Source organism: Micropterus dolomieu, linkage group LG22, assembly GCF_021292245.1.
Source record: "Micropterus dolomieu isolate WLL.071019.BEF.003 ecotype Adirondacks linkage group LG22, ASM2129224v1, whole genome shotgun sequence".
Taxonomy (NCBI): Eukaryota; Metazoa; Chordata; class Actinopteri; order Centrarchiformes; family Centrarchidae; genus Micropterus; species Micropterus dolomieu.
The window spans coordinates 18067341-18083687 of NC_060171.1; the positions used below are offsets into that span (position 1 = coordinate 18067341).

At 41.1% G+C, this 16347-nt stretch overlaps 1 protein-coding gene across 4 annotated transcripts in view; it reads right to left on the minus strand.

Annotated features, from left to right (window-relative positions):
• mef2aa (myocyte enhancer factor 2aa) overlaps positions 1-15971 on the minus strand; it is a 61379-nt gene extending 45408 nt beyond the window's left edge. For all 4 annotated transcript variants that reach the window (XM_046037099.1, XM_046037097.1, XM_046037100.1 and 1 more), the window contains exon 1: positions 15835-15971. The gene's annotated coding sequence lies outside the window, so the exon portion shown is untranslated. The remainder of the gene's footprint in view (positions 1-15834) is intronic.
• Between the last annotated feature and the right edge of the window lie 376 nt (positions 15972-16347).

Sequence of the window (16347 nt, forward strand, 5' to 3'; positions counted from 1 at the left end):
GTAGGTGGAGTTTGTTACCTTTGGACAGAGCAAGGTTAGCTGTTTCCCTATGTTTCCAGTCTTTCTGCTAAGCTAAGATAACCGGCTGCTGGCTGTAGCTTCATTTCTACCGTACAGACATGAGAGTGTTATAAATCGTCTCACTTAACTCTCTGTAAGAAAAGGAATAAGTGTATTTCCCAAACTATTTTGCTTTAAAAGCTGCGGTAGGTAATGCATTTCAGAAAAATCTTTTGTTTGTTGAAATTCTCTTTACATCCCAACAGCAATCAAAAAACAAAACAAATCCAGTTTCTGTGGCTTTTGCAGGCCTGTAATAAGCCCAGCTGCCTACCTGACTAACTGCATGCACTCTGCCCATGCACTCATTGCACATGAAAATGTGTTTTGGGGGAGTAAGGTGGGACTTTTTCCATTGGATACTTTCAAATCTAGCTGTCTCTTGATAGTTTTTCCAATGTTACCTAGCTTTAAGTACTGCAACAACACTTTAATCTCTATATCTTTTGATGTTTTACCAAGCTAATTTACCTTAATAAAAAAAAGTTTATTTTCCTTTCCCTGCCTGCAGAAACAGAACCACAACATTTCCTTACTCTTCCTGAGCTGACCCAGAATGATGCTAGCTTTGCTCTTATTAGATGATTAAGAGAGCACCCAGTCTGGGGTTGACAGAGAGTGGGGGTAAATTCCCACATGAGCTTCTAACCTGGCCAGTGGTTCAGACCACACTGTTCCCCAGGGAACATCTAACTCTGTCCTGACTCTGCTTCTCTGCAAGAAGAGATATAGCCCCCCTCCCTGGAGGTGCATCCATCACTTACACCCAGCAAATAGAAACTGTCTAAACAACTACATTTCCCCTATGAGTACAAATGTAGAAAGGTTAACAACTCAGGCCATTAGATGCAGTCAGCAGTTGTGAGGCGAGGAAGCCAGGGGCCGAATTGGCAGTGAAAATGAAAATGACCAGTTCCAGTGGCACACAGTCATTATGGGTTACAGATGGACTGGCATTATGGTGTCTGGCTGTCTGAATCGGCGCTCCACTGTAGGCAAACTTGACTGAGATCACCTCGCTAACTACCCACGCACGGCTGTCTGAGCCAGGAAACTAACCACCTAAACCCCCACAAAGAATTTCCCCAAACCACATCACAACAGGCCAGGGAGAATGACGATGTTCTTCTTCATTTCTTCATTCACCATTTCACACACACATACATGGACAGAGCAGCATTCGAAGTAGAGGGAGGTCGGGGGGATCACCTCCCCCAAATACATACCTGAGCCACCCTGAAAGCTATAGTATTGCAAAAACTGATTATTCCATAACTATTCATTGTGTTTATTTAATATTAAAGCCCTCTGTGAATTTACTGGAATGGGTGGTATGCTGGACATTACAGACATTTGATGTGATTCTTTGTCTCTTTCATTAAGAAGGAATGTCAAATTGAGTTTTGGTTATACAAATAAGTTTAATGCTTTCTGCAGAACAGGCAAGTGATGAAGTTGACGGACAAATGGTAACTGTGGTGTATTTTGTCTGAGAGAGTTTAGAAGATAATTGTTTTCTCACTCTGTGAGTGCAGTATGTGATGTTAAAAAAGTTTATTTTCTGCCTCTGAATTTTGATGCACTAGTTAACAGTATTGTACAGTTGTCTCCGTGCAATAATGTGTGAATTTGCTGTTGACTTAGAGGAACCTTTCTGAGGTGGACTAATCTGTAATCATCTGTTGAAGCTGGTTTGAACTGACCACAGCAAGTTCTGTTCTTTGCACATATGATTGTGTTCATTGATGTCACATGGGTGTAAGAAGTGTGCCCCATCTAAAAGAACAATATGCTCCTCCAAAATGCTGCAGTCCTGCTCATTTAAAAAAAAAATCCAGTGAAACTGTGCATCAGAAAGAATCTAGACACTCACACATACACACACGTGCGCACATCCTTTCCTCTCTTTATACAGAGGAACTGTCACGGTAGGACAGTTCAAGTCTAGAGGCATAATAGACTGTGTCATGACATTTCTCTTACACAGATACGAAATGACAAGCTGAGAGGGCCTTCAGACTGCAGGTGTGCCACTGTCCCAACTTAGTGTCCACATTCATCAAAAGTTTGTAGAAAGCAAAAACATCTTGCTGACAAAACCTTGAATGATCACTCTAATCCAATGCTGCGGTTGATCACATCAGAACATACTTCACTGTGGATCAAATAACACAATTTCAATCTCCAGAACTAAGTGGGAAATTTTCAGCCTGCACTACTAGACATGTCAGAAGATGGTCAAATTACAAAAGAGGACAATCCCTGTACTGTAGCAGACATGTTTGTGCGTGACACTCTGACTTCTCTTGAGTGTTAGAACAGGACAAAGTGTCTGTTTGTGGCCAAATCATGTGGTCTTTGTGTGTGTGTGTGTGCGCGCGCGTGTGTGTGTGCGTGTGTGTGTGTGTGCATGCATGCGTGCGCGTGCGTGCGTGTGTAAGAAACAGAGATGAAGAGATAAAAATAAAAAGAGAAAAGGAAAGGGGGCAATCTGAGCCTGGAAGCAGGAGCAGGCCAACACAAGGCTATGTGTCCGCCTCAATAAATACTTGTGTATTCAATGTAAACCCTACTGCAGAAGTCCCACCTCAGTAAGTCAAATATAGAATTCTGAAAATAATGACAGGCAGTATAATAGTCTTTAGAGATGCTTCATTCTGATTTGATGGATTGGTACAGGTGCCGACACTGAACTTGTTAAGCAAATCGGGTATCGGCCAAACACCATACAGTTTTCTGCTCCACTCCATTCATTACAGCAGTAAGTTAACGTGCTTAAGCTGCCACTGATACTTTGCCACTTCCTGCATGTGCTGCATAGTAAATGCATTTTAATGTGAAGACAGTGGCCGGCCTTTTCTGCGAAACCAAAAGTGACAAGCGTGGTTAGCTAAAATATCGTTTTTCGAAACATGGAGCTTGATAGCTTGAGAAACATCATGTTGCATCTATAAGACAAAACTTGATGGTCTGTCTGTTGTTGATACATTGTAATGTTGTAATTTCAGAAACCCTCTAAACAATATAAGTAAAAGTTCTACAAGTTTAAAATGCACGTTGGTGTATAAAAGTCTGTCTACCTTTAGTTTGTACTTACAAAGCAGCACATTGTATATCAGCATTGCATCACATACTCTTTTAAAAGACCTTGATATGATACACCTGGTCCATTTTGATATAAACCAATCCAGCAATCTACTGAAAGTTGCTTACCAAACATTTGTAACACATAAATCAATGTGTAGAGAATATGTCGTCATAGGAACGACTACATCAGCTTGACAGAAAGTCAATATGACTAACAGGACAAGTCCATGCCTTACTACACCTTCTGTTAAACACACATATACGTTTTGGAATACGCAGTACCTATAAAAGTAACTAACCATTACAATCATTTCTGACCAGAGCCGCTTTGGTCCTTCATAACGACGTGTAAGACTGGTCAAGTGACAGGACAGCCAGTCTGCTTCCTCCTCCCTTAAGACAGACCATGGAGACACTGGGAGGCTTGGTGACAGGCCTGGCCCTTTCACAATCAATAAAATATGCTCAATTCCCTGTGTAATTACTGGATCCAGCACGTCCTAGAGCCTGTGTTCACTCCACACAAACTTGAGGCATTACTTCCTCCACTGTTGTCCTATATAAAAGTTATCTTAAAATTACATAGATTTATGTTGCAGGGTTTAGCTAATGAACAAAAAATAAGGCCAGTGTTCTTTTGTACAGTATAATAGTAAAAAGTAAACATAACAAAACTGTATCAACTAAATCTATTCCACTATAATCTTTTCCAGGCCACGTCTCAAATGTACAAATAAAAAAGAACACAATAAAGGTTATTCAAAAATCCATCCTATCTGACTTTTGTAAAAGAAGCAACCATGCCTCTACTTCTTTGAAGGTGATGGACAGCAGCCAAAGTCTTGAGCATAGCCGTGACAGTTGCACTTCCTGTGCAAGCCAGCATTAGCCTCAGTATCCTACCACAGGCCGTGGGCAGACAAGACTCAACTTCCTGCCCCTCCACTTCCTGTTATTCAGGACCCTTCTACATGCCCCTCTGCGGGGGAGTCAAAGGGAGCCGGGGAGAGATGGAGAGAAGGAAGAAAGGAAGGGACCACCTTGGGGACAACCTTCCCCTCAATACCGTCCTGACTGAAAGTCCGAGACTAAACAACAACAGAGACTCATCTCTTGTGGCTTCACTCTGTGTGCTTATTATGTTTACTGGAAGGATCATTACACAGGCAGGACGGCGTGCACACGCTGCTCTCAGCCACTCACTTTACAATTAGTAGGCAGAGACCTTTTCCTTGTTATTCAAACACTCCAATGGTTACATAAGAATGAATCACAGCTCTCGCAACACAAGTTAATATACATTGAAACAACATGTTCATGACAGAAGTACATTTTTCATAGGATGCAACAGCCTCATGCATGTAATCTGATGTGCACTGATATGGGGATTCGGTGAAATAATCCATGACAACGTTCTTAAGTGTATCGAACTCAAAGTGGCAACACTGTGGCTCGGGTTGTGATTAGCTTCTGGCAGACTGAACACATAAAGCGAAGCAGACTAAGCCCACAGTTTTAGCGATTTGTTTCAATGGAGCCTTGACACCAGCGCAGTAGGAAATGAACATCCACCTCTTTGTTCTTGCTTTCATCAGGAGGTGTTGTACCTGTAAATGGGGCTGTTGGCCTGAGGGGAGTGGAGGCAAGCCAGCCCTCTCACGCTCTCTCCCTCTTCCCTTTTGTGAGAGTGCGCTTATCTCCCTCTCCAGCAGTGAAAGGCAGGATTGCGGCCCCAGCAGCATCACTAGTGTTAATGTCTCCTGATGCTAATCTGACACACGGCTGATCCCTCAACAACCATTTTCTCCATCCCCTATTTTTCAATCCTCCCCCATCTTTCTCTTTCTTTCTTTCTTTCTTTCTTTCTTTCTTTCCTCTTCTTTCTCTCTTTCTTTGAATTCATGTTATACATTCCCTCACCTCAGTTTCCAAGGCAACTAATGAGATATAATTAATAAGAGCTATTGCAAGGGCATGCGAACAAAAAAGTGAAAAAAGAGGCTTTGAGAAATGTAGCGAGAGGTGGGGCAGTCTGCAAAACATGGACTTTCTGCAGCACTTCCCCTTCCTCTGTAAAGCATTGCTTGAGGTGACATTTCTCATGCCAGAGAGTGATTTCAATAACATTTAAAGGAGAGGGTAAAATTATTACGATAAGAATACCTTGAAGGTGAAAATCAAATACATATAAGTACAAAAGAAAACCTTGCAGGCCAAAATCTTGGGAGTGTAAAATTAAGTAAATGTTGCTAAATTGCTTGCAGATTTATAGCCATTTAAGACGGTTGTCAAGCATCTTTAATCTTATTTCATTAAGCAATATGTTTCGTATACATATTAAATCAGTCTGAACCTAACTCAATCGAGTAAGATACAAAAATGTGACCTGCACAGTGGGGACAGTCACAAAGCCAGCAGTGACAGCCCACACTGAAATGGCAGCCAGCAGACAGCAAGTGGTTAATCTGCCCTGATGACTGGTAGCACAGTCCAACTCTCCAATGACCCAGCTGTAATCCCACAATGGATCAATGCAAGTTCAAACAATCCTCCATGCTGCTAGCACCTTGCTTGGGCTGGGGGATGGTGTGTAAGACAGGGACCAGGAGACAGAAAGCTACTTATCACCTCCAAAATGACATCAAAATGAAAGAAACCCCTGTAGGATGAACCTGTTCTCACTGAGAAAATGTTTCAGTGTAGGCCACGTTACACAGCCGACTGAACGGAAATGATGACACTCTCCATATAAATACTGGACATGTATCCAATCTACAAAACCCGAATGACGATGAGTGGATATAACAACCAATGACGGACATCATACGCTGACAGTATTACCAGACAGACATCCTCCATCTCGCTCTCACAGTACTGTCAGGGGATGAGAGGACTAGGCAAGGTGACTTTGACTAAGTGCCTTGGGGTTTCATGAGAAAACGCCATTGACATTACATTAATTTCATGTTCTTTTTTAACTGACTTAGTGCCACAGAGCCCTGGATAGCTGGAAAAAATGAAACAGACAATTTTTTTTTTGCTTCAGCTTCAAGGCACAGGCAGCTGAGATCTAAAGGCCAGTAAGACAACAGTGACAAAGAGGTGACATGATCAGCTACCAACTTTTTCCTTACTTAAGAGTCATTTGACAGAGGGACAAGACATTCGCTCAACAGAGCAGGATGAAAGTTAGTCAGATACTTTCCACTGCACTTCGTGTGTTTGGGTTTGATAGCAGGTGTATGTATGAAAAAGAAACAACAAGAAAACAACAAAGAGACAGAGTCAGACAGAGAGAGTGGGAGAGAGAGAAGGCAGTATGACTGTGTTAACTATGTGGAAAGATGTAAGGGAAACAAGACTAAAAGAAGTACCCCACGCCCATCCCATCCCACCTCTGTGGTAGTGTGCGGCAGCGGCGTTGTAACATAATTACTGCTGGGACACTTCTATTCCCAATGATCCATTTGCGTCAGTCAGGTTTTCGAGCCCAGCCAATGAATGGATTCTCAGTTTCTCAAGGATAAAGAGATGACCCTCTCCTAACAGTTATATCCATTTCATGTAGAAAAGCTACTCTCCTACTCAAGGTAAATCCCTTGATGCACATTTGAGTGAAACTTTTATGAACAAAGAAAATGATGATAACTTCCTTGATGCAAGGCTAGGGTGATGAATTATGTCTCATTAAAAATGAATGCACTTGACAACTTAGGAATCATGTATGCACAGTATATAGGTATATAGTGTCAAGTACTAGCCCCAGTTTGTGCCTCTAAAGTATCGTCATTCCATCTGAGTCACAGAGCTAAGCATCCGGGTTTGCGTAAAATAATTATTAAGCGCAAAACCCCTGAAGGTCATTTAACAACACTTGTCCTTAAGGTATTTCCACAGTTCTTAAAGACTCTTACAACCATCTGGATGAAAAACTATTTCATCCACCGCATGGCAAAAATATTTTTTAACCTCTTCCCAAATTTCTGCACTTTATTTACCTACCAGGGGTGTTAACTGGAAATTAAATTGAATTGAATTTTTATAAAAAGGTCAGACACATTCATTTCTAAAATGCAAGTGCAACTTAAGAAACTGCAAAATTGTGCAGCAAACTGATTTTTTCCATCCACATGGTGTGCAGAGTCTTTTAGGAATCTGGAAATACCTTCGGAACAACTATAGGTGTGTAAGTGTGACTCAAATATAACAGCGATACATGAGAGGCACACTCTGGGGCTAGAGTCCTGCTGGAGTTAAAAAGTGTTAAAGCTATAGTATTTCTCATAGTAGCACAGAGTAAAGCATTATTGTAGCTTGATAAACTTTTCTATTAGGTTAACTTCTTGACCCCTAGAAATAATTTCTAATCAGCCAATCTACAGTATGTCATGCTATATCAGTAAAATGCAATTGACAGACTAATGGCTAATTACTCACTTCATATTAATGCCATTGGTTTAACAAACAATGTCTCTGGGCAAAATCCCTCCATCACCCACATTCCTTATGACAGTATGTCAGTTTAACAAGTCAGTGTCTTGACATGGCATCAGTTTTCAGCACTGGATGAACACTCCCTGTGTAACACTTTACTTCTGATGATAAAGTTACATGTTACAAATCTGAGGGTGTTTTCTTCTTAATTCATTAATTTTTGTTTTGTTTTTGTGAGATCACTTGCTGTAAACTGGTGGAGCAAATATTTAATAGGGTAACTTCAGTATTTTTCAACCTGGGCCTTATTTTCCTTTGTATGTATCTATGTGACTCATTGGGACAAAAAAAAAAACTGAAATTGGTCCAGTATTGAGGGAAGGCGAGACAGGGCTGGAAAGTATTCCCTTTGATTTTATTGTTTTTGTTAGTTTGTGTTTTTGTGCGACTTTGGTGTTTTAAAGGGTTCAAAACACCAAAGTTGCACAATAACACAAACTAACTGATTGAGGCAGTGGTAGACCAGAGAGGTAAAATTACTATTTTTGTTAAGGGAGAGAGACAAAGAGACACACAAACACACTTGCCCAACAAAACTAATGTATACATGGTCCTAGATTTGAAAATTTGCATAGCGTTACAGTGTGGTGCCATAGTCTGATCTGGTACGATGGCATGTGTCCATTTGCATGGTTGTCTATCATCAGATGGACTTCTCACCAGGGAACAATAATAATGCCAACACCATAGGGAGCAACAGTCCCCCACCCTCCCAGGAAGCCTGGGAGCTGTGTTAAGTGCCATGGCAGCCTTTTGATGTTGCGCAGGCTGCAACTCAGAGATGGTAAACAGCAAAGATGAACCAAGATCTTCCTCCAGGGGGAATCCACAGTGTAAGGATATTAGGGACGTCATGCATAATGTGTTTCAACAGCAGCACATTTACCCAATCTTAACACGTCTTTGGAAACTCTGTGGATCCAGATTAGACACTGAGAATCCAGATTCAATTCTCTCTTGGTGTTTGATGATCAGCAGGCAGATTTAACAAAAAAATAGTGAGTGCTGCAGAAAGACAACAATTTCTGGTACACATACAGGTAGTCCACATTGTTAAGGATTATAGTTACTGTCTGGCTTAAGAGAATGTCTCCTTTTAATGGTAAAAAAATTAAAAAAGCTCAGAATAAATATTTGATTTTCTCTTCCCATTTTTATCTTCCACTCGATGCCTCTTTCCCACAGTGTTCCATTACATAAAAGGTTTATGCAATCTGAGCAGTGAGGATGGCCATGAGTCATAACATCAGTGAAAGGGGCTGGCTAAAGTAGCATCGATTTTTTTTTTCTTACAATCTTATGTTATAGAATTAGTCTGTTAATGACCTCACACATGCCTGTCATTCATATGTTTCATTTTCAGGTTAAAACAGTTCAAATAAGGCAACTGCTCAACTCAATTCCTGAAAATACAGTGTGACTGGAAAGTGTCTAACATCTGGGTTTGTGAATGTCTGTCGCAGGTTTTTATGTTGTGAGATTTCTGTAACATCACACTGAGAGACAGTTTTCACTTTGAATAATCAGTCTGCTTTGTGAATGATGTGTTTTAACCGTAAACAGCATGTTTCAATAGCAGACTATTCCTGAAATTTCCACAGGGCAGATGGGACAAAAAGGGTGCAAGGCATATCATCATTTGTTTATCACTGACACAAGTTGGAAAACTGACTTCAATCTGAAAGACTGTTTCTCATGTCTATCTCCATTTGAAAATCTATTGACATCAATGAACGGCATTCACAGAGCAAATAATCTAAGGGGTATTTCTGCAGCTATGACCCACAGTTTCTCAAAATCAGAGGATGTGTGCTAGCTGTCACATGAACACTGTGTGCAAATAGTGTGATAGAGAGAAAGGGAGACAGACAGAGAAAGGGAAAGAGAGAAAGAGTCCCCCACAGGCCTTGCTGCTGCTCGCCTCTCCAGGAATCTTTTCAGTCAAACTGTTTGGTGATAGCCTCTGGTCCTGAGTCCCAGGGCCAGCAGCTGATGATGTATGCCCCCCTCAACCCCTATATACGTTGTGAACACTCCCGGCAGTTGGGCCGACAGAGGTTGAGGGGAGGAGGGAAACAAAATCAAGAACAACACAGTCTGACAAGAATATACAGGCTGGCAACGGCTCACTGGTGGAAACACTACACCATTTTCAACTAGATTTGTGGCCCACAACACACAGATGGAAAGTGGACTGGGAGAAAGGGAGAGGACAGACGGGCAGACGCACAAACAGCGGGCAGACTCAACACCTCACTCACAATCACAGTCACACTATATAGAGCTGGGACCTAGAGACTGGAGATGCAATGACAAAACTCTGAATTCTGAATGCCCTTGATTTCAAAAGACTAGATTTAACTTAATTCAATTTTTCAAAATGACAAATATGGCCTACCAGAGTGCAAATATTTTGAAATTGTGTCCACTTAAGAAAGATGCCATCTGAACTGTAAAAGCCTAGCGATGATATTGTGGCTTGTAAAAGTGATACTTGATCAGGCTTACACTTCCCATAAAGTGGGAAAGGTCAAAAAGACATTCTCACCATCCTGAATCTGCACACAACAACAACAACAACAACTGTATTTGGTTTGGAAACCAGCTTAAAAAGAGCATGGATAAGGCATAGCGGTTTTCATGCTGCTGGAGCCCAGCCCCAACAAGAGAGGAAGACAACTTTGAACTACAAGTCAGGGCCCCACAGTGAACTGGAGCAGCTTCCAGGGAGCAGAGTGAGCTGGGCCACTTCCCTTCCCTGTTCATATGGCTGATGTGTGCTTCAGAATAATGGGAGGAATCACATCCCCCCCAAGCTGTCCTGGTTCACAGGGCTTCTCAGACAAACAGAAAAACAAGGATATCACAGGCCAGACCTCCTTCCTGCAGCTTGGGAGGCCACAGGGCCGGTTCAGCTGCAGGAGATCCAACTCTTCCTTTCAACAGCTACTGGACTTGTAGTCGATGTGCTCGCTGTAGGAGACCCAGGTCACAGCTGTATTTACTACACCAGCCACTGATAAATTGTTTTCCATGGACTCTACTTTTTCTTGTTTAACATAATGGGAGGCTACATTAAATGGTGGTAAAGGCTGTAGCTGAACCTATTTAAGCAGTCTGTAACAAAACAGTAAACAGCTTCATCACACAGAGCTTACCAGACTTTGAAGTATGTTTACTTTGCGCATTGTTCAATTGTTTGTCTATTTGTGATGCTTCTAGTTAATCGACTCTATACAAAGCCAGAGAATTTAAATCTCCAGTGAGAAATGCTTTTTAAGATCTACAGTAGAACATCAGGAATTCAATACAGTGGGGTATATTAGCAATCATGGGAGATCTTTTGATCTAGTAAATTAGATTATAATATATTCCTTTGATTTATGTTTTTTTCAGAGTCTCATTAAAATTCAGTTAAAATGCAACTCAGCAAAGAGATGTCTTTCTTAACTTCCTTTTCAACTACGATTTTTTTTTCTCAATACATGATTCAACTTAATAATATCACCACAGTATTCAGGTATCCACTCACTATTACAACATCTCCGTGCAGGGAAATGTCTATTTCATGTAAACAATAAAAAAAACAAGATAAAAAAATAATGACTAACCAAACCACAGGACACACACGTTTGGGTTACAGGTCTTAGTGTGGCCCCCCTCACTTTTGAGATGATGCACAGTGTGATACTGTGGTTTTTCTTGCACTCCAGAAAGCCAATAGAGGGAGGAGGAGGCACCTTAGAAATGTTCTAAATGACTTGACATCTCAAAGTCATCACCTATGCTCCACCGCACGCTTCCACAGTCTACCCTCCCAAACCACATTGTGTGCATGTGCTATTCTGCTCATTTGAGCATGTGGCCTGTCAAAACTTAACACAGTAGCCTGCAACTGAGGGAACACAACATGATATATGGTGCTTTAAAAAAAAACAGAAGCTAAAAACACAACACTTTCAAGACAGAAAGTGACTATGGTGTTATGTTAGGATACTACTGTGGGTGTACAACACCATGGGTTTGTTTGTATTCAGAGTTTCAGTCAGCGAGTGAGAGACAGACTAGGATCATAGTGGCGAAAGCAGATTAACAGCAGATTTAGAGTGCGGCTCTGCTTGAGGATCTTCCTGCTGATTCTCCTGGTTGAAGAGGTGAAGAGACCTCCAGTCAGGCCTCGTTTGGAAGAGCAGGGGAGAGACAGGAAAAGACGGCGCGGCCTTAAGCTGCTCTGCCCTGCTCAGCAGCACATGTGCTGAGTGAGCCAAACAGGGTGGCTTACCACCAGAGGTCTCAGTCAAGGGCAGGACAGTTGAAAGGTCACTGCTAGCTGTCTTGCTATACAAACAGTGCCTCAGCGGGTAATACATTCACCCTCTGAGCTTACATCAGGCTATTAGAGGGCCTAAACAATATTGCAGACTCTCAGCAGAGTATCTAACAGCGGGTGAAATACAGTTATTTAAATTAAGAGCTATATGTTTTTATAGCAGCCATTGTGGCTATTTGAAATTTGTATGAAGTGTGTGCACTTTATTTTAAAGTTTAAATGAAAATTCCTTTAACTTTGAATCAACCAGTCCATGCCAAAAGGTAAGCAGTATTTAGCAAGTTGGTGTTGTGTGACACCCTGTGCTAGTCCACACACATACCGGTGGCTCATGATCACAGCAGACGTCACACAGAAAGAGGGCCAGGAACTGAACCCAGGACCTCCATGAGGTGAGGTAGCAGTGCTAACCAATGGCCAACCGTGATCTATTTAGCATTAATCAAACTCAGAAAAAAAAAACAATTAACTAAGTGTGTCTCTTGACCTGAAATCAAAATTTCATCAAATGATCAAAAGTTTTCTGCTTAAAATTCATAGTTTAGGTCTGATTATTGGTTTGATGTACAACTATTTGTTTACCCAAAAAAAAGCAGCACAAGTCTTCTCTCTTTAGTCTACAGACGACAGTCTTCAGTTTACTGCGGTCTAAAACATTATCTGCCAGGCTCAAGATTCTGCATCCAACCTCCAGGTCTCACAGGAAAACGCTGGAATCTCCATATTGATGATAGAGCTCCAATAAACAATTAATCATGTTACTAAGATGCTTTTGTTTTGTCAGAGAGAAAGCTGAGTGAGTATTATCACACCACCTTTTTCTATCTTGAGTAATGTTGAGAGTAAATCTTAAAAAAACAGCAGTTCAAGTATGGCATAGTGACTAAACTAAGTAAAAAGTAAACGCACAAAGGAAAAAAGCAAACACAAACATTAATGATTAATGATAAAAGGTCTCACCTCAATAGTCAGTTTCATCAACCAAATCAACCACAAAACTGTATTTAATGCTCACACTCTTAGCCAGAAAACTCAGTTGTATTTAATGCTCACTTTAAGATAACAGCCAGCCCTGTATAGATGCCACTTCAATGTTGTAAAAAAAAATGTTTGCATGCAAATTGCAAAATAAGATTTTAAAAAATATATTCACAATCATGTCACGATTTTTTTAATTGTATAAAAACAACTGTAAAGCAATGGTAATATCCACAACCTGTAACGATCTAGCTAAATTTAAGGAAACATCTTGGCCTACCAAACAATCAAAGATACACTATCGTCTTTATTGGACCAAGAATGTTGAGTTTCTATCTCTTATTTTTCAGCCAATACATCCTTGGCTTTCAGCTTTCTGGTGTTTTGTCCTCCTTGGAAAAAATGTCCTGGGAGGAGGAGAGCGGAGGAGAAAGACTTTCACTCAGTGATTCAGAGGCATCGTGTAAACGCCAGCATTCTCTTTCTGACAACCAGCGTTGATTGCAGATCCGACTCGCCCACACACTCCACATTTCTCCTGGAAGGAGAAGCTGAGGCACAGAGATTGAAGTGGGATGAGGAGTGCAGTAAAAGATGCTGCAGCTGCCCGTTCTTCACACCGTCACCACCTCTCATTTCTCCCTTTCCACTGAGAACTTGTGCTAAGACGCAAACACGCACTTACGCACATTTACAGAGACATGCAGGGGCACACAAACATAATATGCAACAAGGCTAAAACATTTAATAAACAGTGGCAGTCATCGTGGAATATCCTCCATCTAGCCCATATTAAATAATACAGGGTGGAATCTGATAGATATATTATCAAACCCTGTTGTGTGTTGTTTGCTTAATGGCTAAGTTTGAACATTTGGGGTCTCTGAGGTTAGAGCAACAGTTCACCGCATGCATGGGAAACACGCCGGCTCTATCTGTCGCATCACAGACATCATATCCATCCCTTTGACTAATATCTGACATAAATTGTTAAAATGATATTCATATCAGCAGTGTTGAAAGAATCCCTCATCTACACATTAGACATAAGAGCTCACGTGATGTGGATCATGAGCAACAAGGCCCATTACTGGAGAGGCCTGGGGCAGCACAGAAGCTAATGACTGCAGATTGGAGGGTGCTTTACTGCTTTGCTTTAGAAATCACTGACAGCCAGCTGGTATGGTAATGTAAATGCCATCAGAACAGCAGTAACATAAAATGGACAGTGAAAAATACAAGTATGCTTTTGTAATGCAATAACAACTCATGTCCCTGAAGAATTACTTTAACAATAAAACGTGTCATTGGTTCGACCTGATAACTGAGGGATACAGTGTGAGTAGTAAAATGTTTACTATTGGGGTTAGGGCAACATAATGATTTTTAAACACATGCTGGTAAACAACACACCAACTACACAGCTTTTAAAGATGCTGATGCACAGTTTGAACTGCTGGATTGTATGCATAACATAAAAACACAAAATATACCAATACCAATATTAACTTGCAAAAAGAAGAAAGAGTAGAGAACAATATCAAATTACCTTAGTGGTATATTGTGTTACAAGTGAATAAAAAAGCCTCCTTCTGTACAGTGTTAATGAGACACGTATGGTGTCGGCATACACTAGACACATTTTAGGAGGTCATGTTACTGTTGACCGTTACCCACTCTGGTGAGGGGTCACAAGATGCCCCAGAGATTCAATGACCCACCAGAGAGCAAAAGATCCTCTCTCACAAGCTCTGTTACCAAACTGAAATTTACTGTGCACTGCGTGTCATTTTAAATAATAAAATAATGGGATCTTCAGGTAATAATCGAGTATGTAAAAAGAAGTCTAATTACCTCCAAAACATTAATTCACCTGATTGGGTGCAATTCAGCTGAGCTTCTTTCAGCTTTAACCAGCCATTAACCCCCCATCATCGCTCTTAAAAAAACTAATGACTAAGTCAAATATAAGGACCTTAATCACTGTATATATAATGTGAAAGTGCCAAAATGATATGAGATTAAGCTTGATGTCTGCAACTACATGTGCTAGGCATGTAGTCTTAAAAATAATTATAGCATGTAGTAGATACACAGACAACACTGGTGACAACATGTATATGTCAGTAAGCAAGGGTAGTGATGTCACCTTGCACGGGCTGACCAGCACCATCTAGATTTCAAAACCACTAACGTCAAGCAGTTTTCAAAACTGGCAACCTTTAGCGCCCATGTGCAAAACTGAAAACCTAGGATATACATGTTTTTGGGGGGAGTTGCATAATGTGTAAACATACAATCTGCTGCAAACTCAATATCAGACCTCAACTTCTTTAACCGGGTTATTCACTGTGCGAACTGTTCCCAGCTGTTGTGATGGCTCAACAGTGTTATTATATACACATTGATTACTATTTTGCGCAAACGATGCGCCTGTTTTACAAAGTACACTTAACACTTAAGATCCCACAATTGACTGTAAGGGAGTTTAAAGAATCATAATTTACAGATAGACCACCCTGAAGGACCTACAGTATAGCGTTTTACCGGCGTATTAGTGTTCACGATAAATCCTGTAAAAGTTTCTCGCGATTGACTGATATCAACAGCGCGCGCGTCTGACTGCACCCTTTAAACACACATTTTACGGCCTTTTTGATAATTCAACATGACGGATGTTAAGTCACACGACACGGCTTTTACATTCTCTATCTCATATTCGGCATGTACCCCGGACAATATAGATAGATAAGACACAGACTTCCAGTTAATATCTACGTCTCCCAGATCCACTCTACGTCTCCCTCTTGCGCTCTTCTACTCTCACTCACTGTAGCTCCAGGACCGCTGCCATACTCAACATTGTTTCTATTTCCGTTACTCACCTTTACTCCCAAGCCAGTCGCCGTGTATAGACACTCTATATCGGTGGCTCCAGTGGATAAACGTAATTTCAGTTCACATTTACACGCTGACTGCTATTTTAGGGGGAGCTGACAAACTCAGAAAACCCAGTCTCCCTCTTGTCAGTGACAGTCTCCTCCCCTTATCTGACGAACTGCCCCCCTCTCTCTCTCTCCCTTCCTCCCTCTCTCTCTCTTTCTCTCTCTCACTCTCTCTCTCTCACACACACACAGACACACACACACGCCCACACACACACACACACACACACACACACACTGCCGTCAAAACATTAAAACAAATAGTAAAAGTCTCGCTTCTAGACTATAACAAAGAAACTATGAATCCGAGAGGTGTTGGACAACACAGCAGACAACACACACCCTACTTTTCTGATTGCTACACTAGTTCTTAATATATTGCTGTTGTTTGATTTGTGTCATAAATAACAACTCTGTTCCAAACAGCCAAGACGATGAGTCAGTTACAGTAAA